Source organism: Somniosus microcephalus, chromosome 21, assembly GCF_052327205.1.
Source record: "Somniosus microcephalus isolate GS21.2 chromosome 21, FLI_Smic_1.0, whole genome shotgun sequence".
Taxonomy (NCBI): domain Eukaryota; kingdom Metazoa; phylum Chordata; class Chondrichthyes; order Squaliformes; family Somniosidae; genus Somniosus; species Somniosus microcephalus.
The window spans coordinates 30,976,591-31,004,354 of record NC_141007.1 but is presented as its reverse complement, the minus strand read 5'-3'; the positions used below and the strand labels follow the sequence as shown (position 1 = coordinate 31,004,354).

The following is a 27,764-nucleotide window of genomic DNA, read 5'->3' as shown; positions in this document are numbered from 1 at the left end:
GACTGCGTACAATATGATGATGTAACCTGTTTGAAGTCAATGACTAATGTCTGGAGATTGAGAAAACATTAGGAACTTACTGGAATATTCTAATCTACAGCGTATTATGAAATGTTAGCTCATAGTTTAGTTCTTACATTCTTTGGTAATATCACTCGAATGTTGTTTGCTATTTGATGACCTCTAGGATGTGAACTCTTCTCTCACCACTCTTCAGAGTCTGCACACAAGTAAATATAATTGGGCCAAAATTCCTTGGGACAGATAAGCCGGGTCCTGACTGCGCTCCTGATAGAGGGTGTCCCCATTCCTGCCCCACTGGTGACATTTTCCTTGTAAGGAGCAGGCAGAGACTTCTCCCCTTACAAGGCAATTCAGAAGCTCCCGGAGATGACAGAGACCCAGAACAGCCGAGTCTTTGCCATTTTCAAAATCCCTTGGGGTGGTTTAACCGGCCTCCCTCTGGAACTCTGGCGGGACACTGGTCTAACATCCCAGAACATGGCAAAGACTCGGTTGTTCTGGGTCTCTGTCATCTCCGGGAGCTTCTGAATTGCCCTTGTAAGGGGAGAGATCTCTGCCTGCTCCTTACAAGGAAAATGGTCACCGGTGGGGACACCCTCCATCGGGAGTTCAGTCAGGACCCGGCTTATCTGGCGAGGTCAGTACAGCTACTGAGTTGAGGTGGGTTAGCCTGCAGAAGGGAAAATGTGGGCCCCACTACTAGGATCCAGGCCAGGAGCCCTGAAGAAAAGTAACTACCTTTACTGATCGACTACCCCTCCAATGGCAGGCAGGTCCCAGATTTTTCGGTCGCCTGCCCCATATTGTAATTACTATTTGGTTACAACAAATGATCGCATTTTTAATTGATTACAATGCACATTCTATAGTATACATGGTATATTGCGGTGATGAGTGACTGCCATTGTCAATGGCTGTTTCCATGGGCTGGCTATGGTGCTTGACCATTGTGTCAGTGTTTGGTGTGTTTTGGTTGTACCATTGTGGCTTTTACAGGTATCCCAGCTCAAAGGCCACTTGGGATGGAACACTCTCCAGGTACTTGGTGTGTGATGTATGTGAGGGGTTGCTATTGATGTGCTGACCAGCTGCCAACCAGGAACAGGGACCATCTGGGACAAAATGTCCATGCATTCATAGTCAGTGAGTTGAAAATCTGGTTTCTTGGATTTAGAAGAATTTTGCATTAATTCAGTACATGATTTTTTTCAGAATGCACCAGCATCCATAATTGAGACTGGTGGGTTGGGTTTGAACGCTTGTCTTACTGTCATCTCAGTGGGATGCACCAATGGGCTGCAGTTAAAGAAAATCAAAGGGTTTGCCTCTGTTGGAGTCCTGGGAAATCCCAATGGGGAGGCCCAAGAGGCTGTCTACTGGGTCTAGTTCAGTAGGGTGCTTGGTGATTCTATCAATGTCCTACTTGGCTTATTTAACATACAGGAAACTTTCGATTTACCGGCACCTAAATAACCGGAAATCTCGGTTAACAGGCAAAATTCAGGAGTAGGTTTTACTTCATTTGTATTTGCCTTCTTCCATCTGTGCTGTGCAAGGGTGTGGCTGCAGCTGTTAAGCTACAGAGATGCTTGAAACTTGAGGCCATTGTTCTACAGTTGTTGCTAAGCAACAGGGTTTGTTGCTTTATTCGGAGCTGTCAGCTCTCCCTATCTTTTATTATAGCGTTCGAATATCCGGAATTTTTGATGAACCGACAGCACGTCGTTGGGAACCCGCTCTGAATCCGCCTCCATGTAAGTTTCCAAAGTGTAGGGTGTGCGATTTCAGAACAGCCCGGACACCAAGTGGCGGGGGAGGCATTTAAAATAGTTTGTTAATTACAGGAAACTTTGGTTTATCTGGAGGTTGTATGTCCAGAAACCTCGATCCACCGGCAGAAATCCGGAGCCGTTTTGTTAGGTTTTTTTTCTTCTCGTGGCTTTTTTTTTCCAACAGTCAGGCTCTGGAAAGTCTCTCTGAAGCTGTTGCTAAGCTACAGAGACGCTTCCAAGGTACGGGCTGACTGTTTAGAAGCTGTTGCTAAGCAACAGTGTTTGTTGTCAGATACGGAGATGAAAACCTCCGTATCCTTCAGAATTAGCGCTGGTTTGTCCGGCAGTTTTGATAGATCGGCAACAGCTCAGTCCCGTCGATGCCAGATATCACAACGTTTCCTGTACTATTTTGCCAGCCTATTTCTATTTTACCACTTTTTTATGAGGTTCACATCGATCGGCGATCATGTCAGGTGAGTAGGTTGGGTTCTCTATGTCTCCCCATTGCTGTGAATAGGTGACAGCTGCAAAAGTGGTAAGAAAGCTACCATTTCACAGCTGGTCACTTTCCAATGTCAGAAGGTTGAGCCTTCAGGACTTGGAAGACACTTTTGAGCTGTATGCAGTTTGGAAGTGTTTGGAGTAAAGTCTTTATCCACTGTCACCTCCTTGGAGCAAGCTCTCTCACCACTGGCAGATCGCTTCTGTCATCTCAACTTCAGCTGCCATCTATTCCAGCAACATCGGTGCCCCTGAAAAAATCTCACCTTGGTCCTCTGAATCCCACCACGATCAACTCCAACACCAACATCTCCAGGCACACCAAAATCACCAACAACAATACCATCCTTCTGCGCAATCACCTGATGCTGCACAGGACACGGGGCATCAGCACCCGACCACATTGCTGCCCGGGAGGCCAGTGATGGCATCACTATGGCCAGATTTACTTCACTTCACGCTGTACACCCTGGCTGCCACATGATGTGCCAGGTTGACACCACCCCACACCAGCACCATAAAGCAGCCCTTCAATGTATAAGCCATTCCTTTCACACTCCTCACAATTGGGGGGTGGGAGGGGTGGGGAAGTTATGTCTCAACATTCACTGGAACTCACTAAGACACTTCCAAAGGTGAGCACAGATCTGTCCAATTAGGTTAAATGTTGAAAATATAGATTTCAATGTTTGACAACACATTAACAGACACATCACATGAACATTGGCTAAACCACCCAAGTGGCTACCCTTGTGTGTTGTCAGTTCATATGCTTAAAGTAGGTTGAGGTTGAGGGTGAGTATGAGGTGTGGCTAGTGAGATGGGGAAGTGATAATGCAGGTAGAGAGGGATGGGTGGAGGTGCAAGGTAAGTTGGTGCGAGTAAAGATGTGCAGGGGTAGGGTGTAATGATATCAGCAAATAGTGATGATATTTGTCTGTGTTTGATTACTTATGCCTTACAGCATATTTGTCTGTGTTTTTGATTACTTGTGCCTGACCAGCAGAGGTCATGTGAGAGACAAGCAGTCCAGAGGAGTTTTACTTTCAGTTTCATTCTAGATGCATCACAGCATAGTGTGTTCTGTAAAAAGCTGTAGAAAGTCTTGAACAAGACTTTAGATTAAACAACATTCTCTTTCAGAAATGAGTCTTTATTGAACCCAAAAAGAAATCAAAACATGATGTCAGAAGTGGCTGAAAGAGAAAAAATCTGAAGTTAGCAACTTGATGGGACAGTGAAAGCAGTTGTGGCAAGTAAGCGAAATCAGCTCTCCACATATTAGCAAGCCAGAAGAGAACATCATTGCTTACCATTAGAGAATAGCTAACGAAGTGAAAAATGGAAGGTTTACTCCCACCGGCGACGCTTCAATTAACAGGTAATGTGGCTGAAAATTGGAGAAGGTTCAAACAACGTTTAGAGTTGTATTTAGCGGCAATCGGAGCTGACGAGAAGTAATAAACAGAAATCGTCACTGTTCTTGCATGTCGTGGGTGATGAAGCGCTGGAGGTGTATAATAACTTCACATTCGCTGTTGATGGAGACAAAATGAAGCTAGATAAAATAATGGAACAGTTTGAGGCCTACTGCATACCTAAACGCAACGTGACCTTTGAGAGGCACAAATTTTTCACGTGTACAGAAAATCGGCGAGACTATTGATCAGTATGTGACTGAACTGAGAAACCGGAGCAAATAGTGTGAATTTGGGGAACTGACAGACTCGCTGATAAAAGACAGACTGGTGTGTGGTATTCCAGATAATGGTCTAAGGGAAAGACTGCTAAGAGAGCAAGATCTAGACCTGGGAAAAGCCATAGCACTGTGTAGGGTTACAGAGACTGTGAAGTTGCAGGCACAGGAGCTGTTCAGTGACAGTAGCTGCAACGTGGATGCAGTGAGAAAGAACGGATACAAACCGTTTAACAAAGAGAGCGCCAATGTGAAAAAAGAGACGTGGCCAGCAAACGAAAATGAAAGAGACAATCGGAAGTCATGTAGTCGATGCGGTACACAGCATCCACCAAGAAAGTGTCCAGCATATGGTAAAACATGCAATAGATGCAACAAAAACAACCATTATGCCCGTTGCTGTAAGAACCAAGCGCAACAAAGCAAGGTCCATACAGTAGATGAAAGCGAGATAGAGGAATTCAATGTAGATGTTGTGTCTGAAAACAAAAAAGAAAGAGACTGGATGTTGACACTAAAAGTGAATGACATACACATTCCATTTAAATTGGATACTGGAGCACAAGTTAATGTGATATCAGAGACCGATTTTAAGAGAATTAGACCCAGACCAAAGTTACATGGAATACAAGTGAAAGTGACCGGATACTCAGGTACTGATATACCAGTAAAAGGAAAATGCATTGTCAAAGTAACACACAAGGACAGAGAGCACACGCTAGCATTAATCGTGGTGCCAAAGGATGTGCAAGCCATACTAGGGTTAAAAGCCTGTGAGAGACTGAACCTGGTAAAGAGAGTCCTCGTTGTGGAAAGTGAAAGAGAGACAGTCTATGATGAACTGAATGTTGCGTACACACCGGGTAAGCTGATGTATACAGCAGACACGTTGTCCAGAGCTGTTGACCCAGGAGAGCCCGCAAACACAGTGAAAAGACTGAAGTACAAGGCAAAAGACAGTGGAACTGACTTCTACCAAAGCATGCTTGTATACCGCACAACGCCGCTCGAGTGTGGTATGTCACCAGCCCAACTTCTGATGGGACGTCGGCTAAGGTCAAACCTACCCATCCCGGAGAACCTCCTGAAAACAAAAGAGGGGGAGAAAGTGAGGAAGTTCAAAGAACAACAGAAAGAAAAGCAAAAGTACTACTATGACAGAGGAACACAAAACCTACCTGAACTCCACACTGGTGACCAAGTAAGGTTGAAAGACAAAACAAACACATGGACTCAGAAGGGAACTGTCCTGAGTGAAGTTCAACCAAGATCATACACCATTCAGACAGATGAGGGTGCTGTTCTGAGAAGAAATCGTCGAGATCTTCTCATGGGACCAGCCACAGCGGGTCAAGAGACTGATACTGGTGAACAACCTGATCACACAGCTGAGAACCAATCATCTGAGGCAACAACTCAGATTCAAGGACAATCAATCAGAAAATCCTCCAGACACGTGAAGCCTCCTGAGAGACTCATTGAGCAAATTTAAGGACTATTGTTAAAGAAGGAAGTAATGTTATCTTATTCTTTCTTCAAGTTCTAGTGTATTGACATATTTCATGTGAACACACAAAGCAAGGGTAAAAAACCTTGATCATGATAATGATAATGTAAGTTCATTAAATGTTGTTAGTTAAAAGTAAAATACTTTTGTTTTAAGAAAGGGAGATGTAATGATATCAGCAAATAGTGATGATATTTGTCTGTGTTTGATTACTTATGCCTTACAGCATATTTGTCTGTGTTTTTGATTACTTGTGCCTGACCAGCAGAGGTCATGTGAGAGACAAGCAGTCCAGAGGAGTTTTACTTTCAGTTTCATTCTAGATGCATCACAGCATAGTGTGTTCTGTAAAAAGCTGTAGAAAGCCTTGAACAAGACTTTAGATTAAACAACATTCTCTTTCAGAAATGAGTCTTTATTGAACCCAAAAAGAAATCAAAACATAGGGAAGGCAGAGTGATGTGGATGTGATGAGTGTGGCTTGGCAGTAACGTTTCGTGATCTGCTCAGATCATTGAAAGGTTTGCGCCACTGCAGCCTGGTCCTCCTGATGACATTCCTGCATGTGACCCCCTGTGCAATGTGCAACCCGGCTGCGTGATCTCCTGGGGAGGTCTCTTCCGCCTATGGGAAGGGAAGAGAACCTCCCTGCAGTGCTGTGACTCCCTCCATAAGCATATGGAGGGAGTCCTGGGAGAGCCTGGGTGCAGCCCTGCACCATGGTGCAGCCCTGCACCATTGTGCAGTGCTTGTCAGTGTTTGCAGCACCTCAATGCTGTAGAACACTGACAACAGAACTATCAAGATCAATTTTGACATGGCTCCTTTAAGGAAACCAGCTGATGACATGTCATCAAATAACTTCATCAGACCGGCTTCCTTTTAATTGGACGGGAACCTCGCAGGGCGGGCTGAACAAGCCCAATCAACGAAAAATCGCTTGGAGGGTGCGGACTGCAGTAGGCAGTGGGCTGGGACGGTGACACTGGCCCCGGACCCACCTTGGTCGGTGAAATCGTGGCCATGTTTTTTATTCTGACAGGCTAAATAGATAACTCTGGATCCTACAAAATTATAGTTCAAATCGTTTGCAAAATATAAAAATAAGTCGATTCAACTACTATTTTTGTGTTTGAGGTGTGGCTAGTGTGGCTAAAGAAATCCCCAACAAGACAGGATTATTTTTTCTATCCTAAGTTATTCCTTTAGATCAAAGGGATAGGTAAGCTTTGTTAACGCACAGCGTAAAAGACAACAGTAGGCAATTTAAAGGAAACTCGCAGGCTCAAAGTAACTAGTTTTTAACTTCACAGAGAACTCCAGAATCTAGTTCCCAGCACTAATTCATTTTTATCATTTCATCGGTACAATAAACACAAATTTTAAGCTGGATGCTTTCCATTTACCCAGCAATGGCCATTAACAGCTTTGGAAATGTTGCAAACCTTAAGGCACCCGATGATTCCCACCCCTCTCTCCTATGCCTAAGCTGGCTGATAGAAGTGTTGATCCGATTTTGAATTGAATAGTTGATAATGTGAGGAAAGGCATATATTTTGAAGTACAGACAATATCACGATACCACACTGATCTCGTCTTTAGTCCAATTCGATGAAGTCATGTTGCAAATAACCCGAGTAGTGTTACAAAGTATTACAGTACAGAAACGGGCCTTTCGGCCCAACAGGTCTGTTTCTGCTCCACACGTGCCTCCTCCCACCCCTCTTCGTCTAACCCCGTCCTTCTATCCCCTTCTCCCTCATGTGCTTATCTAGTTTCCTGTTATGTTCATAAATAAATAGACGTTTTCATTATGAATAACTAGCTTGAGCTAGTCATTTATTCAGCCTTAGAGGTTAAACAAAATCAATATCAATCAATCATAACAACATAAACATCTTCACAACAGTCAACACATTTTCAAAGCTTTACTTTATGAACTCTAAGCTTTTCATTCTTTTATTATAGTTTTCTTTGTACTCAAATATCAGGCTTTTTTACTTCACGTGTGGATCTTCTCAGCACAGGTAAGTCTGATGTGTTTGCATGAGAGCCTGTATGTGTGTTTGTGTTAGATTGTTCTGGTGGTGAGTGACAAGATTCAGTTGTGGCATTGTCATCGATTTGCTCTTGGATAGTTTCTTGTGTTTTCAGGAGGGAACGGCGGTTCCTCAGTTCTAACAGTGTATGACTTTGGTCCTACTTCCTCAAGAACTGTAGCTTTCCTGTTCCATGCATCTGGATCCTCAATCCTGACAACATCATCCCTTGTCAATGGTTTCAGAGTTTTGGATGACTTGTCATAGTGTGATTTCTGTTTCAGCTTTTAACAGTTGAAGTCTCTGTCTCAGTTCCTTACTCTGCTTTTCTTTTGCACAGCAGGGTAGCGTGGTGCGCAACTTGCGACCCATTAGGAGTTCAGCAGGTGAAGAACCAGAGTCCAAAGGGGCGGCTCGGTAGCTCAGCAGGGCGAGATAAGGATCAGACTTGCTTTCTGTTGCTTTCTTCAGTAGCTGTTTGAGAATTTGAACACCTTTCTCTGCCTTACCATTCGACTGAGCATACAGAGGACTGGATGTGATGTGTTGAAAGTCATAATGTTTTGCAAACTGTTGCCACTATAAGGGGTTTTAGATCGCAGAGGTTTCTCTCTCTTGAGGCCTCTCTCTCTTGCACAGTAAAACCTTGAGTGGTTCGACCCACTCGCCCCTTAGATTCTATACTCGGGACTTTGGGGCAGGAACTACAATGTAGAGAAAACTCTTGTAGACCAAGTTTGATGAAACGAAATGAAATTTTATTGCATATGGAAAAATAAATCAAATGCAAGCAGATAAGAGAGTACATGGGAGGGAAAAACACAAACAAATCCTAACGACACAATACTAACTAAGGCAAATACAGGCATCTTATACTCTACAAAAATCATCATGAAATAAGGAAACACACGGAATATCGAGGGACAACAACTCATGTTAATTGTACCCTTAAATCCACCTCCCATAAACCTATCTAGATCTGATTGTGAAGGGCCAGAAACATGCTCACCAATCCAACTAGGAAGTGCAAGGTTTTGCACCAGTCTGCGTTTGATCCTTTCAGGCATTCCGTCTCCACATGGATCGTGGAGCCCCAGCGAGCTGCGCCTCACCTCTCTCCTGAGGTGGGGGTCGGGGTCGGCTGGACACCGGCTGGCTCTGGCTGTCGGCGGGGTCGGGGATCGTCGGCTCGACCCCGGTCAGAAGAGCCTTGGGCTGGTCTTCATATCAGTTCCTTCAGCTTAATTTTCGTCTCTTCCCGAGCCGGAGTGGCTGGAAGGTTTCTTCTCTTGGGGTTTTATTTTTTTGTTTCTTCTCCCAAGTTGGGTCGATGGCCTCTCGTTTCGGCAACGGCCCGGGGATGGTCGATGATCTCCAGATGTTTTTCCCCGGGGCGGGACGCCGGCTTCGAACGGCCCTCTTGATGTTGGCTTAATTCTTCTTCCTCCTCCGGTGGTGTAGAGGAGTTTGCTGATCTTCTCCCGAAGCGACTCCTCTTCACCCACCGCCACTCGGTCGTGTGTCCCTTTCCGAGTGTGTGTCTGCCTGAGTGTGTCTCGGTCAACTCCAACTCCTCCATTTATACTTTTCCCCCAGAAGCTTCCACTTCCCGCCCAAAATCAGGTTAGTCTTTGTTTAACTTTTGGCGGGCTGGGAGCACAGCGGGGTAGTTATTATATTTTTAAATATTTTAAACGGCCAGTAAAGGCCCATCTCTGGTCTGGAATGACCTTCATTGTTTTTAATGTCCTGCTGATCTCGTTATCTAGTCCTGGGTGCTGTTCTCATGAATATGAAATTGTACCCTTTTGTCTGGGTCAACATTTAGATGGCCTCTGCCTCCAGGCTGATCTTGACTGGATCTGCATCTAATCCATATGTATATGTGTGGGTCTGGTTTCGTTCTCTCAGAAACGGCTTCCAGAACTTACTGTGGGTTGAATCCACAAAGCTGTCTGAGGTTGCGCAGGAACCATTTTAAAGTGTCCCAATAAGCCGGTCACATGGTATGGCGGCTATTTTGTATGCCCCTTTTTCTGGGCTTCTTTTAAAACAGTCTTTAAAATCATGGCCTCTTCTGCCATTTGACCCTTATTAATACAAAGTCCAATTTTGCGAATCCTACACCACTCCTTACAGTTGAAGCATGGACCATTGTCGCTAATGGCAATCCTGGGAATTCCATGTCTGACAAAGATGGATTTAACATGCATTATGACACTGCTTGCTGATGTGCTTGAGAGCAGCGCCATCTCAGGATAGTTAGAATAGTAGTCAATCACTAATAGATAGTCTTTACCATTCAAATGAAAAAGGTCCATACCAACCTTTTGCCATGGTGCTGTTGGTAAGTCAGCTACTATCATTGGTTCCTTTGCTTGTTTGTTTTGGTGTTTCTGACATGTCTCACATTCGCCTATCATGTTCTCAATGTCCTTATTTATGCCAGGCCAATAAACAGTGTCTCTTGCTCTCCTTTTGCATTTTTCAATTCTGAGGTGTCCCTCATGAATCCTTTTGAGGATGTCTTGACGTAGAGCCTGTGGAATGACTATTCTGTTCTGTTTTAGTAATAGTCCACTTGCGACACTTAACTCTGACCTAATGTGATAGTACTTTGGACAGGAACCTTTTGGCCAACCATGATGAATGTTCTCTATTACTGTTTGTAACACTATCTTTTACTGTTTCTTCTGCTATTTGCTTTGATTTTGTGTCTGACACGGGCAGCGCTGCAGTGACCATACTCACATGAATATCCACGTCTTCCTCAGTAGAGCTCACATGACTCATTGTGGGTGCTCGGGATAGTGCATCTGCTAACACTATGGCCTAGAAATTGAGTTGACGCCGCGCCAGGGCTTTAGCGCCGGAAATTTAGCGCCGGCGCTAATTCCCTTGCGCGCGCCAAAAATTCAGTAGCGCCGCGCCCAGACGGCTGCCGGCGCTACTGGCGGGCGTGAGCGCCTCCCAATGGGCGCTGAGTGCCGAATTGCGGCGCTAATCCGGCGCTGCGGCACCCGATGCGGTGCGGCAGGCTGGGGAAGTGCAGGCCTCCTCCTTCAGTTAAGGAGGAGCTGCCTGCACCCGCCCGCTGTCCGTTCAAATATTGGAAAAATGAGCCCGGCACCTCGGACAAGTGCCGGGCTTGCAGGCCAGACGCATCTGTTCCGTGGGGGGGGGGGGGGTGGAGGAGTCCGGGGAGGGAGGTGCGGGCAGGCAGCCGACGGGAAAGCGGCCGGCCGCCGCGCGACCTTAATGCGCCGGCGCTAACTCGGGGAAGACTCGGTTGCCAGAGTCTTAGTTGCGGCTGCCACGGGCGAGGCGGCCGCAACTGAATTTCGGCGCTGGGGCCCGTCGTCATGGCAACCGGGACGCTGCGCACACCGATGACGTCATCGGTGCCGGCGCAGCGCTACCGGCTTAACGCCGACGGAAGGGCCCCACTCAATTTCCCAACTGGCCATAACTCCGGCGCTAGGCCCTCTAGCGCCTCAAATGCGGCGCTAAGGCTACTCAATTTCTAGGCCTATGTGTTTGCCTGGTGTGTAGATCAGTTCAAAGTCATATCTTTGCAGCTTCATCATAAGTCGTTGAATCCTTGGAGACATCTCATTCAGATTTTTTTTTTATGATGGCAACCAGTGGGCAGTGGCCTGTCTCAACTGTGAAGGTGGGAAGTCCATATATGTAACCATGGAACTTTTCTAGTCCAACTACCAAGCCTAGACGTTCCTTTTCAATCTGGGCGTATCGACACTCAGAATCAGTCATAGACCTGGAGGCATAGGCAACAGGCTTCCAATCTTCACCCTCTGCTTGTCGCAAGACCACGCCTAGGCCATCTTTTGATGCATCCGTTGACACTTTTATTCTCTTTGTTGCGTCAAAGAAGGTGAGTACAGGTGTGGTTGTCAGCACTGTTTTGAGGTTCATCCACTCTTGTTCATGTCTTTCTGTCCATGCGAACTCATTTGTTTTATGTAGCAGGTCTCGCAGACAGGCTGTCTTGGCTGACAAGTTAGGAATGAACTTTCCAATGAAGTTTATCATCCCCATGATGCGTAGCACTCCTTTTTTGTCAGTGGGTCGGGGCATGTTGAGTATGGCGTTTACTTTTTCCATATCTGGCTCTATTCCTTTACCAGATAGATTATCTCCTAGGAAAGTGACTTCCTGGATGCCAAACTGACACTTGGCTTTGTTGAGCTTCAGTCCATTCCGGCGTATGCTCTGTAGCACTTTAGTCAGTCTCTCATTGTGTTCTTTCAGTGTGGAGCCCCAGATGATGATGTCATCAACATAGACCCGAACTCCTTCCAGACCTTCAATTATGTGTTCCATCGCACTATGAAAGATTTCATATGCAGATATTATCCCGAAAGGCATTCTGAGGAAACAATACCTGCCAAATGGTGTGTTGAAGGTACAGTATTTGGTGCTCTCTTCATCCAGTTTTAGTTGCCAAAATCCTTGTGAGGCATCGAGCTTTGTGAAGTATCTGGCACCTGACATTTCACTGGTGATTTTTTCTCGCTTGGGAATCTGGTAGTGTTCACGTTTTATGTTTGCATTTAAGTCCTTTGGATCCATGCATACTCTTAGATCATTGTTCTTTTTCTTTACACATACCATGGAGTTAACCCAGTCTGTTCGCTCTTCGACTTTCCTGATGACTCCTAGTGTGGTCATTCTGTCCAGTTCTTTCTTGAGCCGGTCACGCAGGGGTGCTGGAACTCTCCGTGGAGCATGTACCACTGGCTGAGCATCCTCCTTTAGCTGGACCTTGTAAGTGAATGGTAGAACTCCAAATCCTTTGAACACATCCTGGAAATTACTCACTACAGAATCCACTGAGTCATCTGGTGTGCTTATGGCACAGTTTATACAGTAGACTCTCTTGACCAGTTCTAAGTCCTCACAAGCTTTGTCACCTAGTAGTGAATCAAGTCCTTCAGCCACAACAGAAAACATGAGATGATGCACTTTGTCTTTGACTGTCACTTTAAGTCTGCATACACCTGAGCTATCTATTTTCTGTCCATTATAGTTCTTCAGTAGTACTGACTTTTTCTGTATTTTGGGCTTTTCTTTCATATTGTTAATGTCACTCATACTGATTAAGTTTGCTTTTGCCCCAGTGTCTAGTTTCAATGTAACTAATGCTCCATTTACCTGTAGTGGCATCATCCATTTGTCCTCTTTTACTGCATTAACTTTATGTTCAGCATTGTCCATTCCTGAGGGCTGCACATTTTCTGTATCCTTTTCGATATTGTCACATGACACCATTCCTACAAAAAATGTCTCACTTAAATCAGTGTCCTCAATCACATTGACTTGTTGCCCTTTCTTTGTTTTTACTTTTGAAAAGCATTGTTTGGCAAAGTGATTCTTTCCATTACATTTTGTGCACATTTTCCCAAATGCTGGGCATTGTCTTGACTGGTGCTGGTAACCACAGCGTTTACAATTAAAAGTTCCACCCTCCGATTGCTTTGCATTTCTGTTCTGCCCACGTTTCTTCCCCTTGTAGGACACAGCACCGACAGCAGCTCTATCACTTACTGCAGTCGCATTATTATTAATTTCACTGAAAGTCTTTGCGTGCTGTTGAGCTAGCTCACTGGCATGGTATATTTTCACAGCATCATCCAATGTTAGTTCGGTTTCTCTCAACAAACATTCCCTGACCTTGTTATCATGAATACCAAACACAATCTGGTCACGAATCATGGATGATTTCAGTTCAGAGAAATTACATGTCTGTGCTTTCAGTTTCAGATCGGTCACAAAGCTATCAAAAGTTTCATTTTGCTGCTGTGTCCGTGAATAGAAGATGTACCTCTCATAGGTCTTGTTCTTTTTGGGAGAACAATGTGTATCAAACTTCTTTAGCACATCGTCCATCTTTTCTCTGTCCTCCTCTTGATCAAATACAAACGTATTAAATACCTCTATCGCCTGTGGGCCTGCAACCGTGAGCAGCAACGCTATTTTCCTTGCGTCTGGCATCGTACCGAACCCGAGGACGGCAATGTAGAGTTCGAATTGTTGTTTGAAAGTCCGCCAATTGCAGTCGACATTCCCCGTGAGTTTCATACCCTCCGGTGGCTTCAAATTCTCCATGTCGCGTTTCACAATATTCAGCAGATATTACCAATCCTGGTACCATGTTATGTTCATAAATAAATAGATGTTTTCATTATGAACAGCTAGCTTGAGCTAGTCATTTATTCAGCCATGTGGACTAGTGTACAGGCATCCATCTTGACTACTGCCTTGTGGGTAGCCCCTACTAAACATACAGCTCCACCTAGTGTACCATTCTAGAATGACCTGTTACTGATCATTACAGTTTCCCGTTGAATGCATCCATGCTACTCGCCTCAACTACTCCATGTGGTAGCTTCTAAACACTATCTGGGTAAAGAGGTTTCTCCTGTAGCCATTGTTGTGGCACTTGTCTACAGATGCACACAGTTGACAGTGGTACAATAAATATTGAGTGCATCTCAATTTGTAACATCTCAATTGCAGCTGGGCTCTGATCTGCTCTAACACACAAATATCTACTGCCAAACTCTTTATGGGAGATAATTTGGAGTGCTATTTTTTACATAGGGCTGGATTTTCATTCAGAAGTTGGGAAGGAGGCGGGACTACAACTTTTGGGTTTTAGTCCCGCCTCCATCGACGTCCGGCCAATCCACGCAATTTTCCCTTGATTGACCTTGTTGAGCCCGCCCAACAGGTGACGTCACAGACTGAAATTTCATCTGTCAAGACGTGCTGTCAGATGAAATATCAGTGTTTCACAGCTGTTTGAAGCTGTCAAATACTGATAGTCTGACTTCTAGCCTGAGTCCTTCTACGCAGACTCAGTTAGAACTCTCGCCAGCACTGAAAGCTGCAGGCTGTCACTTCTGACAGCTCGCGGCCATTCTGCTTTCAGTGCCGGCTGAATGATGGACTCCCGAAACCTACAGGAAGAAAGGCTGTAAAGGTAAGTACAGGTAATTTAAACATCTTTACACACTTTAGACACACCAAACACACTTACCTTTGCACTCATGCACCCATTACTCACCTGAACACTGACATCTCGACCCCTCCAAGTCCTTCAACCCAACGGCCCGCCTGCTCTAACCTGGTGTGGTTTGGAGCCGTCGGGAATCCCACACGACACCCTTCAAAATAGGGATTAGGCTAAAAACTGCCTGTTAACTACCTGTTAACAGGCAGTTAATTGGCACTAATCCCTTCCCGCCTCGGGTCGGCGGGTCCCAGTGCAGGGTGGGTACCTGCCTCCTTTGACACTTACGTGGAGGCGGGTTTTGGGCGGGATGGTGTCGGGACCCCCGAATTTGGGATTTTAGCCCCCTGCACGCCTAAAAGCCCGCCTCACGGCACACTGAAAACCTAGGCCATAGTCTCTGGTCTACTGATGGAGTATAATGTGGGAAAATGCGAGGTTATCCACTTTTGTAGGAAAAAATAAAAAAGCAAATTATTATTTAAATGGGGAGAGACTACAAAATGCTGAGGTACAGAGAGATCTGGGGCTCCTTGTACATGAATCATGAAAAGTTAGCATGCAGGTACAGCAAGTAATTAGGAAGGCAAATGGAATGTTGGCCTTTACTGCAAAGGGAATGGGGAAGTCCTGTTACAACTGTACAGGGCATTGGTGAGACCATGCCTGGAGTACTGCGTACAGTTTTGGTCTCATTTAAGGAAGGATATACTGCAGATGAAGAGGTTGTCTTATGAAGAAAGGTTGAGCAGGTTGGGCCTATACTCATTGGAGTTTAGAAGAACAAGAGGGGATCTTATTGAAACATATAAGATTCTGAAGGGGCTTGACAGGGTAGATGCAGAGAAGATGTTTCCCCTTTTGGGGAATCTAGAACTATAGGGGGCATAATTTCAGAATAATTGGGTACCCATTTAAAACAGAAATTAGGAGGAATCTCTTCTCTGAGGATCGTGAATTTTTGGAATTCTCTTCCCCTGAGAGCTGTGGAGGCTGGGTCATTGAATATATTTAAGGTGGAGATAGACAGATTTTATTGGTAAGGGAGTCAAGGGTTATGGGGAGCGGGCAGGGAAGTGGAGTTGAGGCCAAGACCAGATCAGCCATGATCTTCTTAAATGGCGGAGCCGGCTTGAGGGGCCAAATGACCTACTCCTGCTCCTACGTCTTATGTTCTTATATAAATAACAACAGAAAATGCTGGAAAAACTCAGCAGGTCAGGCAACATCCGTGGAGAGAAATTTGAGTTGACGTTTCGGGTTGGACCCTTCTTCAAAACTGGAAAGAAAAGAAACTAGATCGGAGGCAGGGCTGCGATCGGACAAAAGAATAAAAGAAACAAAAAAAGTAAAAGAGATTAGAAGCTAGACGAGATAGTAATAGGCTGGGATTAGGTGTAAAGTGTACTGGCAGGGCAAAAGATAGCTGCCAGGTGTGAGAGAGAAACAAAAGGAAAGGGGGGGGGAAAGGAGTGGAACAATTACAAGAGAAAATGAAATGGGGGCCGAGCTTATGATCTGAAATTGTTGAACTCGATATTGAGTCCGGAAGGCTGCAGACTGCCTAATCGGAAGATGAGGTGCTGTTCCTCGAGTTTACGTTGAGCTTCCGTGGAACAATACAAGAGGCCAAGGACGGTGAGGTCCGAGTGGGAATGGAGCAGTGAATTAAAATGACAGGCGACCGGAAGTTCGGGGTCACCCTTACGGACTGAACGGAGGTGTTCCGCAAAGCGGTCACCCAATCTGCGTTTGGTCTCCCCAATGTAGAGGAGACCGCATCGTGAGCAGCGAATACAGTATACTAGATTGCGAGAAGTACAAGTAAATCGCTGTTTCACCTGGAAGGGGTGTTTGGGGCCCTGGACAGTGGGAAGGGGGGAGGTATAGGGGCAGGTGTTACATCTCCTCCGCTTGCACGGGAAGGTGCCAGGCGAAGAGGAAGGGCTGTTTGGGGTGATAGAGGAGTGGACTAGGGTGTCTCGGAGGGAGCGGTCCCTGCGGAATGCTGAAAGGGGAGGGGAGGGGAAGATACGTTTGGTGGTGGGATCACTTTGGAGGTAGCGGAAATGCCGGAGGATGATCCGTTGAATGTGGAGGCTGGTGGGGTGAAAGGTGAGGACAAGGGGAACCCTATCGTGGTTCCGGGAGGGAGGGGCAGGGGTGAGGGCAGAAGTGCGGGAGATAGAACTGACACGGTCGAGGGCAGTGTCAACCACAGTAGAGGGGAATCCTCGGTTGCGGAAAAAGGAAGACATGTCTGAAGCACTGGTGTGGAAGGTGGCGTCGTCGGAGCAGATACGGCGGAGGCGGAGAAACTGGGAGAATGGAATAGAGTCCTTACAGGAAGCGGGGTGGGAGGAAGTGTAGTCCAGGTAGCTGTGGGAGTCAGTGGGCTTGTAGTAAATATTGGTCGATAACCTATCTCCAGAGATGGAGACGGAGAAGTCGAGGAAGGGAAGGGAAGAGTCCGAGATGGACCATGTGAAGGTGAGGGAAGGGTGGAAATTGGAGGCAAAGTGAATGAAATTGACATCGGCCGTCTCCATTTCTCTGCTCCCCTCACTCATTCCAACCTACCTCCCTCTGAACTCGCAGCACTCCATTCTCTTAGATCCAACCCTGACATTGTCATTAAACCCGCTGACAAGGGTGGTGCTGTTGTTGTTTGGCGTACTGACCTCTACCTAGCGGAAGCTGAACGCCAACTCTCCGACACCTCCTCCTACCTCCACCTGGACCATGACCCCACTACCGAACATCAAACCACCGTTTCCAAGACTGTCACTGACCTCATCTCCTCTGGAGATCTTCCCCCTGCTGCCACCAACCTCATAGTTCCCCAACCCCGCACAGCCCGCTTCTACCTCCTTCCCAAGATCCACAAACAGGACTGCCCTGGTAGACCCATCCTTTCAGCCTGTTCTTGCCCTACAGAACTTATCTCTTCCTATCTTGACTCTATCTTTTCTCCCCTTGTCCAGTCTCTTCCCACCTACATCCGCGACTCTTCGGACGCCCTCTGCCACTTTAACAGTTTCCAGTTTCCTGGCCCCAACCGCTTCCTTTTCACCATGGACGTACAATCCCTCTACACCTCCATCCCCCACCCGGATGGCCTGAGGGCGCTCCGCTTCTTCCTTGAACAGAGGCCCGACCAGTCCCCATCCACCACGACCCTCCGCCGCCTGGCTGAACTTGTTCTCACATTGAACAACTTCTCCTTTAACTCCACTCATTTCCTCCAAATCAAAGGTGTTGCCATGGGTACCCGCATGGGTCCTAGCTATGTCTGCCTTTTCGTGGGCTATGTGGAACAATCTTTGTTCCAGTCCTACTCGGGTCCCCTCCCTCACCTCTTTTTCCGATACATTGATGACTGTATCGGTGCCGTTTCCTGCTCTCGCCCCGAACTTGACAATTTCATTCACTTTGCCTCCAATTTCCACCCTTCCCTCACCTTCACATGGTCCATCTCGGACTCTTCCCTTCCCTTCCTCGACTTCTCCATCTCTGGGGATAGGTTATCGACCAATATTTACTACAAGCCCACTGACTCCCACAGCTACCTGGACTACACTTCCTCCCACCCCGCTTCCTGTAAGGACTCTATTCCATTCTCCCAGTTTCTCCGCCTCCGCCGTATCTGCTCCGACGACGCCACCTTCCACACCAGTGCTTCAGACATGTCTTTTTCCGCAACCGAGGATTCCCCTCTACTGTGGTTGACACTGCCCTCGACCGTGTCAGTTCTATCTCCCGCACTTCTGCCCTCACCCCTGCCCCTCCCTCCCGGAACCACGATAGGGTTCCCCTTGTCCTCACCTTTCACCCCACCAGCCTCCACATTCAACGGATCATCCTCCGGCATTTCCGCTACCTCCAAAGTGATCCCACCACCAAACGTATCTTCCCCTCCCCTCCCCTTTCAGCATTCCGCAGGGACCGCTCCCTCCGAGACACCCTAGTCCACTCCTCTATCACCCCAAACAGCCCTTCCTCTTCGCCTGGCACCTTCCCGTGCAAGCGGAGGAGATGTAACACCTGCCCCTATACCTCCCCCCTTCCCACTGTCCAGGGCCCCAAACACCCCTTCCAGGTGAAACAGCGATTTACTTGTACTTCTCGCAATCTAGTATACTGTATTCGCTGCTCACGATGCGGTCTCCTCTACATTGGGGAGACCAAACGCAGATTGGGTGACCGCTTTGCGGAACACCTCCGTTCAGTCCGTAAGGGTGACCCCGAACTTCCGGTCGCCTGTCATTTTAATTCACTGCTCCATTCCCACTCGGACCTCACCGTCCTTGGCCTCTTGTATTGTTCCACGGAAGCTCAACGTAAACTCGAGGAACAGCACCTCATCTTCCGATTAGGCAGTCTGCAGCCTTCCGGACTCAATATCGAGTTCAACAATTTCAGATCATAAGCTCGGCCCCCATTTCATTTTCTCTTGTAATTGTTCCACTCCTTTCCCCCCCCCCTTTCCTTTTGTTTCTCTCTCACACCTGGCAGCTATCTTTTGCCCTGCCAGTACACTTTACACCTAATCCCAGCCTATTACTATCTCGTCTAGCTTCTAATCTCTTTTACTTTTTTTGTTTCTTTTATTCTTTTGTCCGATCGCAGCCCTGCCTCCGATCTAGTTTCTTTTCTTTCCAGTTTTGAAGAAGGGTCCAACCCGAAACGTCAACTCAAATTTCTCTCCACGGATGTTGCCTGACCTGCTGAGTTTTTCCAGCATTTTCTGTTGTTATTTCGGATTTCCAACATCTGCAGTATTTTGCTACCCTCTTATGTTCTTATGTTCTACTGTTTCTATCTGCCTGAGAGGGGCTGAGTTTCGGGGAGACTTTCTGCATTCTTCCTGGTCCTACAAAATCTACCTGTAAGGTCTTGTGTGTAGAGCACACTGCCTGTAACATTATCGCCATCGGGCTTCTGCATATCCTCTGACTTTTAATGAGCAGCGCTAAGGAGGATCTGCTAGTATATGGAAAGTCTTAAGTCTGTCATACTTTAAAGTGTCAAACATATGAATAAGAAAAAGTAAGCCAGTCATTTTCATGTTGATTTCTTCTGACTTGGACTCAAAAAGTTCAAAGCTCCTGCCAATCTGCAATCTGAACTCAGGATCTCTTCTTCACAGCAAATGAATTTGCAGCACTAAAGAGACAAGTCCAGTTAAGCACAGCTGTATCTTAGAATTGATCAGAATTATGGCCCGGATTTTGCTCTCCGTGTCAAAGGAATGGCTTTTGTCGTTCACCTTGTATACAGTTGCCCACAGACTTTTTGCAGGCTTGTCAGCAGAGACTTCCAGTCATCTGGCGTCTGTTTCAGTATGGCGCCCTCGGCAGGGGATCAGATTGAAGTATCCTCACTGAGACAAACCGGGAAGTAAAAAAACAAGAAATATAAATTACTTTTTAATCAAGTATAGGAAGCAAAATAAAGATTGGAAAATACAGATGGGATCAAGGGAGCAGGATAAAAGAGAGACAAATAGAAAAGGTAAAAATAAAATTAATTTCTTAAAAATCTGCAACATTAATTTTCTTCTAAGCGAATTAGACTCCACACATGTAAAATTAATTTTTCAGAGCCAGAGAGGTTGTTCAGCAGTAATTATCACTTATTACGCCATTAAAAATTCACTCCTAAATGTACCAGCCCTAACTTTTTCAGCCGTTTTTAGTGCAGAACTCGTGGGCAAGGATCCCAAGTTCACACCATTACAATGATTTCAGTACCGAGTCTATCGGTGAGGACTGCAACAGTGCACCCTGTGGTGGAATGGGGTATCTCTGACAGAAACTTCTGGATTTCCATGTTTAACTGCACAGGTGCAGACACCAGAAGTCGCTGTCCGATTTACCCTGTAATAATGGTGAACACTTATAGCCTCACTTATTATTACAGCAATATCTGGGCCAGTATCTTGTGCATTACTTGGTGTAATTCTCCTGTTATTATAAAACAGCATATCGTCTGATTCACTGAGAGCAATGCCATGGGAGATCCACTAGTCAGAGTTAAAAAAGACTTGACCTGGTTCCCCCAGCACTTGCACCGTCGCTACAATCACTCTGATTTTTGCAAAGAAAAATAAACTGTTGAGAATGGTAGTTATTTAGGTGAGCTATCAAGGAGCACGGTATTTGAACGTTCTTTAAAATTGATGTTCTTATCATGCTCTGGGAAGGGGAAGGAGCACTTTGTGTTGATTGAGTCAATGAGCAAAGCTATTCCTAGAACAGCGCCCAGAGTAAATGTGAAGGTTCCCATAGTTGAATTCTGGCAATGTGGCTTTTTGCTGGCTGAAAAACATACAAATATGGAGCCTTACTTATGTTCAGATCTGGTACTAGCATCAAAAATGCAAATTGAGAATGGCTCAGCCTTGTTTCTAAGCAGCTTACTACAAGTCGTGATCATTTAAAGAATCCTATGCTTGTGCAGATGTTTTGTATGTCTGTGCACATTGATTATGTGCACATGAAGTAAATGAAATGCTCTGGAACAGCTGGTTAAAACAGACTTCACTTCACTTCTGGTAGAGTGAAATTGGGTGGGGGGGTGTCGAGGGTCAAACAGAGCTGGGGGCATGGGGGGTGGCGGGGAGGAGGGTTAGGTGGGTGGTGTAATGCACTTGTCAATGTTAGGGAAAGAGGCAAATCACGACTCCACTGATAGATTATATTGGCAGGTAACCACTACCTGTAATTAAAAATTGGCCCTGGCATGAGACATAGCCTTGAGACAGGTCTGGTGTACCCCAGTGGAATTCAGAGTTCCCAATTCGGCCAGTTTGCAGCACAAATGAATGGTAGCTATGGGTACATATGACCTATTTTGCTGCTGTATATAAGCTACGTCTGTTGACTATTGGGGGGAAAAAAAGGTTTTAAACTTACTCGAAAAAACATCCTTTTCAGAAAAACATCTTGTGTTCATTTATTTTTTCAGTATTTCGGCTAGAATTACAGTGACCCAATCACCTGGCAACAGAAGACTACCAACTGCCTCTGAAGAGCAGGTAATTGGAAAGCTTCCACCTTGATGCTTGTTTTAACTGTGTAGATAAGACGATAAACCTGTTTGTTCCAGCAGGTAGATTTTGGAGGGCTATACTGTAGTTGGGATAAGCAGTTAGTAAACTTAACAAGAAAACGATGGGAAATGTAATGAATCAATGGCACTATTATGAAGTCACTCAGCAATTGAGACCCCATTCCATTCCTACTTCATTCCCCTATGTGTAGAGGTCGATACTGATATTTAAGAAAAAACCTCCTCATATTTAGGGTTCCAAGCCGCTTTCTGGCTGAACCCCCTTCCTCCAGTGGGGCCCAATTCTGCCTTTCTGGAGACTGTTACCCTTCATCTCACTCGACTTAGTGGCCTGAAGTCTTATGCTGGGTCCTTTTATGAGTCAAGGAAGTGGGAACTCCCAGTATAGGGAGACCCTGTCTCCGCCTTGCCCCCTCTGTATCACTTGCCACGTAAGGGAGGGCAAGGACGCTGCTCCTTACAAGTCCAGCATTTCCAAGTCCGAGCCTTATTCTGAGCTGTTTGGCCAGACTCCCACTGGAGTTATGATGATCCAGCAGAACAGCGGAGGAAATTCAGCCTCAAGGTGTGTAAATCTATTTTTATATTTGCTCCATTTCTGCAGTGGTTGTTTTCATGCCTGATGCTGCGTTATAGTACATTAGATTACATTAGAGTATATTCAGAATTAGACTTTAACAGGGGAAGACATGTTGTGCTTTGTCACTGATCAGTGGGTGATGGGTCCTGCTGAAATTTGCTTTGTTGCGTACTCTGGTAAAACCAGTGACAGAAACCTCCAAGCCAAGCAACATTTTGCCTTTACTGAAGTGCAGCTGGAGGTAAAGACAGAACTCTCCTGCCATCGGCTACACTGGGAAATATAAATGGTCCAACTTACTGTAATTTTTTGTGAACCATCACCAGATTTATTAGCTCCGGTCTTGGGAAGGTAAGGAATAAACAGAAGAGCAGAGTTGCCAGGAGCAATAGTGTAAAAGCACATCCATTCATCAGTTGAGCATTCTTAAGAGCTCTCAGACTGAGACTTCACATAGTATAATATTTTTGTAAATTATGAAATCAGTGTCATTAGCTTCAAATTCACTGAGCAGGATATTTTGAATGATTGTACATTTCATCTATTGAATGTCTGGCAGTTTTTTTTTAAAACTCAGAGTGCACGGCTGGGTTTTGAGGTATGTCAAATGTTGCAAAGCATATTGTTAAAACTCTACAATTGATGTATATTTGAAGTTTTGTTTAAGTCACCTTGACATTCCTCGGGTGACGTGATGTCAGTGCTCAGGTAATGGAAAACAGTTCTACTTTTGGTCGGCAGTGTCAGCAGCACACATTCCCCGGACAACTGCAGAACAATCACACACAGCACCCTCTACTCTGCCTCAATAATGTATCTTAACCCCACCCTGAGAAGACCATTCATTACTGTAATGCTGTGATTTTTTCTTTTCCATTTTCAATTGTTGTTATGTCCTTTCAGGTTTGGACTGCAGTTTGGTGTCAATTTACAGAGTTTAATACTGTGATTTTCACTCGGTTGAGATTACTGCAAATTTATTTCTCCTAAGATACTGCCATAGAGAGCGCCTTTAGCATCAGGCTGAGCTGAACTGAAATCCAGGTAGCAGAGGTTAAAAAAACAGTGCCATAATCCACTACAACAGAGGTTCTCAATCGGGGGGACTGCAGGCCCCTAGGAGTCCACAAGAAGGTTTCAAGAGGTCCCCCAAAAAGAAGATTCTAGCTGACACAACACCCAGCACCACCTCTTATCACTGATTGGCAGTGATGCCCTTCGTGGCCTTATTTATAGCGGGAGGACGGAGCTGTGGGAAAACAGCTCAACGCAATCAACAGGGATTGGAGGCGAGGAGCGCGGAGGTGAGGAGCGCAGAGCCTATCAGTGTAGCTCGTGCCAGCTCGTGCAGCGTGAGCCCGGGATAGAAACATAGAAGATAGGAGCAGGAGTAGGCAATTCGGCCCCTCGAGCCTGTTCCGCCATTTAATGAGATCATGGTTGATCATCCAAACTCAGTACCCGGTCCCTGCTTTCTCCCCATATCCCTTGATCCCTTTAGCCTTAAGAAATATATCTAACTCCTTCATGAATATATTTAATGAATTGGCCTCAACTGTCTTCTGTGGTAGAGAATTCCACAGGTTCACCACTCTCTGGGTGAAGAAATTCCTCCTCATCTCTGTCCTAAATGGCTTACCCCTTATCCTTAGACTGTGACCCCTGGTTCTGGACTCCTCCGCCATCGGGAACATCTTTCCTGCATCTAGTCTGTCTAGTCCTGTTAGAATTTTATAAGTTTCAATGAGATCCCCTCTCATTCTTCTAAACTCTAGCAAATACAAGCCCAATCGACCCAATCTCTCTTCATACATCATTCCTGCCACCCCAGGTATCAGTCTGGTGAATCTTCGCTGCACTCCCTCCATGGCAAGAACATCCTTCCTCAGTTAAGGCAACCAAAACTGCACACAATACTCAAGGTGTCGTCTCACCAAGGCCCTGTACAACTGCAGCAAGACTTCCTTGCTCCTATACTCGAATCCTCTCGCTATGAAGGCCAACATACCATTTGCCTTCTTAACCGCCTGCTGCACCTGCATGCTTACCTTCAACGACTGGTGCACAAGGACACCCAGGTCTCGTTGCACTTCCCCTTCTCCCAATCTATTGCCATTTAGATAATACTCTGCCTTCCTGTTTTTGCCATCAAAGTGGATAACCTCGCATTTATCCACATTATACTGCATCTGCCATGCATCTACTGCACCTGCCTTGCACCTGCCCAATCACCCAACCTGTCCAAATCATACTGGAGTTTCTTGGCATCCTCCTCACAGCACACACGCCCGCCCAGCTTTGTGTCGTCTGCACACTTGGAGATATTCCATCTGTTGTCTGCAGTGCAGCCGCAATGTGCCTGTAGACTTGCACGAGTGGCCAGGACCTCTTGCCCTGATCCAGGTGGATGAGAATCCAGCGCAGCAGCCCCCGCGCCCCCCCCCCCACCCCACCAATCCAAATATGACAGCGTGGACATAGATGTTCTGACCCTGACCCAGGCACTGACTGCAGCTTAGAGCTGAACAGACAGGAACCGTAACCGAGCCTGGAGCATGCAACAAGAGGCAAAAAAAAAGGATGAATTAATCTGCGTGTAAAGTGCCAAATGGCATGTGTGGGAATCAATCCAGCTGCTGGAAATTAATAATACTGATACCGGGGGAGGTGCCACTGTCAGGCTGACCTTAACATCAGGCTACATGTGTGCTGTTGTATCACTTTCGGCTTCTGTTATTATTAAAACAGGATTTCAATTTAATAACTATTGGAAAGCAAACTGAATAAATACTGAAATATTTCTTTAAAAGTGACTGCACTTGAAGCTACGGTTATTTTGCTGCTGCGAAGCTGGCTGGCATCATCTTACACCGCGCCTGGGGCCTCCTGCATGATCCCATTCGACTGTTGGTCGCAAACTTTCCAGCCATTTAAAATTAACCCCTTTAGGGAATTTTGATACTTTTTCCTAACTTTAAAAAAAATGATGTTGGGTATTTAATATTTTTATAGACATCTCCACCTATGTCGAGTTCTGCGAAGGTTTAGAAATATGCAGCTCTTTACGGGATACATTACATTATTTATAATTTCATGATGAAAGCTGGAGCAAATTCCTCGGGACATTTTCTCGCCCCCTGCCGCCGGCTCAGAAATTTCCCAGTCACAGTGTACAGGTTCTGCACTGCAGCCCGTCCATTGAATACCAGGGGGACCACCACTTACAAGTCTGTCTGAACTGATTTAGTGCTGACAAAATGTGGTCCTAGGGCCTTTCCACAAGATCGTGATAATTACAGATGAGGTAGGCCATTTGGCCGACCTTAATTCAACCATCCAAGTTTCACATTAAGTAAGCAAAACAGAAATAATAATAAATATATATGTTTAATTGTATAACTAATTTTTATACACAAAAAAGTACTTGTGTTGTGTTACAGGGGGTCTGTGGTATTTTTATAACGAGGGAGGGGGGCCTCAGAAGCAAATAGGTTGAGAACCCCTGCACTACAATACCATGATCCATAAAGCATGTCTAATTGTTTAGATTCACAAGCATTTTGGTTACCTTCATTCATTCTTCAGGAAACCCTTCAGCATGTCAGTGATGCCTGCAGTAGGATTGTGATAAATTTAATTTGAACTTTAGTTGATGGAATACAGCACATTAAGGACATTTCTTTGGATATGCCTATTTTTCTAATTCTACTTCAGAACACTCTTCTTGACAAATTTGTGAAAAGTTATCTTTTTACATATTAGGAAAAAATAATAAGACTATATTTTGAAAGAGACAAAGTCCTTGCAATTTTCCACAGATTGTGACTTCTCAATCTCAGCTGGTTGGACTGGCTAGGGAAGATGCTGATTGGACTGGCTAGGGAAGATGCTGATTGGACTGGCATGGGCAGGTGCTGATTGGACTGGCATGGGCAGATGCTGATTGGACTGGCTAGGCTAGATGCTGATTGGACTGGCATGGGGAGATGCTGATTGGACTGGCATGGGGAGATGCTGATTGGACTGGCTAGGGGAGATGCTGATTGGACTGGCTAGGGGAGATGCTGATTGGACTGGCATGGGCAGATATTGATTGGACTGGCATGGGCAGATGCTGATTGGACTGGCTAGGCCAGATGCTGATTGGACTGGCTAGGCCAGATGCTGATTGGACTGGCTAGGCCAGATGCTGGTTGGACTGGCATGGGGAAATGCTGATTGGGCTAGAATGCTTTCCTATATGAAGGGAGAAAAAATTAGAGGCAAATGAACCAGGCCTGTTCTTGTGCCTCTCTGAACAAGGTTACTAGGAAGATTGCCAGATGTTTGCAAATAGGTTGCGTACCCACTTTATGAACCATGAATAGGATGCAATACAGGAGACCCAAAGGAGGAGATTCTAGAACAAGTCTCAACGGTGACTTTCATGGAATTGATTAAAATTACCCAGTTCCAATTTAAGCACTGGCCTACAGATTTGGGCGTGCTTATTTTTGGGCCTGTCTGAATGGTGAGGCGCCACCAATATTGAGCCTCGGTCCTCATTATAATTGAGCTGGCGAGGTGAGAAGAGCACGCCGGTGAAGGGGAATGCAAGATCGGGCCGTTAATAGTATCGCAGCAGCTCTCTGGTAAGTGGGTCCGGGGGTCGGTTCTGAGAATTGCATTGTCTGGGAGGAGGGGGGGGGGCAAGGATAAGAGGTGGGAGGTTGGGTTCGCAGGGCAGGGGTGGCAGATCAAGGGGTCGGGTGCAGCGGTGAGCTTTCGCTAAATGTGGGGTCGATAGGAGCCCTCCTGCTTCTCTGGGCTCCACACTCGAGTAAATAATTATGAGAAACTTAACTTTAGGTCACAGGCGGTCCCAAGGGCTGGTTTTACTGAGTGGAGCTGGTGTTGGCACCGGCTGCCTCAGGGCGAACCAGTCTTGAAGTGGGGTCCTCAAACAGGCGTTGGGCTCCTTATTTTCATAGGCAAAGAGCCTGATAACTGTTTCAGGCGTGGGTAAAGGGCTCTTTTTTTTCCATTCCCAGTATGGCAGGTGGCGCACTTCACTATCTTTAATGAACTAAGTTATTGAGTTTATTAACTTGCAGCATGTTTTCCAGTCATGTTCCAATTTAAGAATTAAAAACTGAATCATGTTTGTGTCTGTCACTGTCAGTGTAAATACTCAGTAATTTATCATCTATGATCCTTCCCAGCCTTCATCTTTTAGCAAGGATTTCCATTTCTCAATCAGCCTTTCAGTTGCCTTTGAGTGAATATTCTCCCACAATATCTTTTAGAATTCAACTAAAGTATTTAGATAACTTTTTCACTAGATCTGATCATTTCCTTTCAATCTAGACACTATTGGCCCAGATATTCCGATCGCAGGCCTCCCGCGGGCGGAGGACTGTGATCTGGAAAAATCTGTGCCCTTATCTGAGGGCTCCCGGGAGGCGCAGAGTTCCGCTGCTGGGCCTCTCCAAACTGCCGGTGCGCAGGGCCCACGTATCCCAGAGGCGCAGGTAGTTCGCAGCATCCCTGAGA

General features: G+C 45.9%; 1 long non-coding RNA gene across 3 annotated transcripts in view; it reads left to right on the top strand.

Annotated features, from left to right (window-relative positions):
* Positions 1-27,764, top strand: part of LOC147102684 (uncharacterized) — a 316,332-nt gene that overhangs the window by 173,346 nt on the left and 115,222 nt on the right. For all 3 annotated transcript variants that reach the window (XR_015073056.1, XR_015073055.1, XR_015073057.1), the window contains one exon: positions 21,548-21,617. This is a non-coding gene — a long non-coding RNA (uncharacterized LOC147102684). The remainder of the gene's footprint in view (positions 1-21,547; positions 21,618-27,764) is intronic.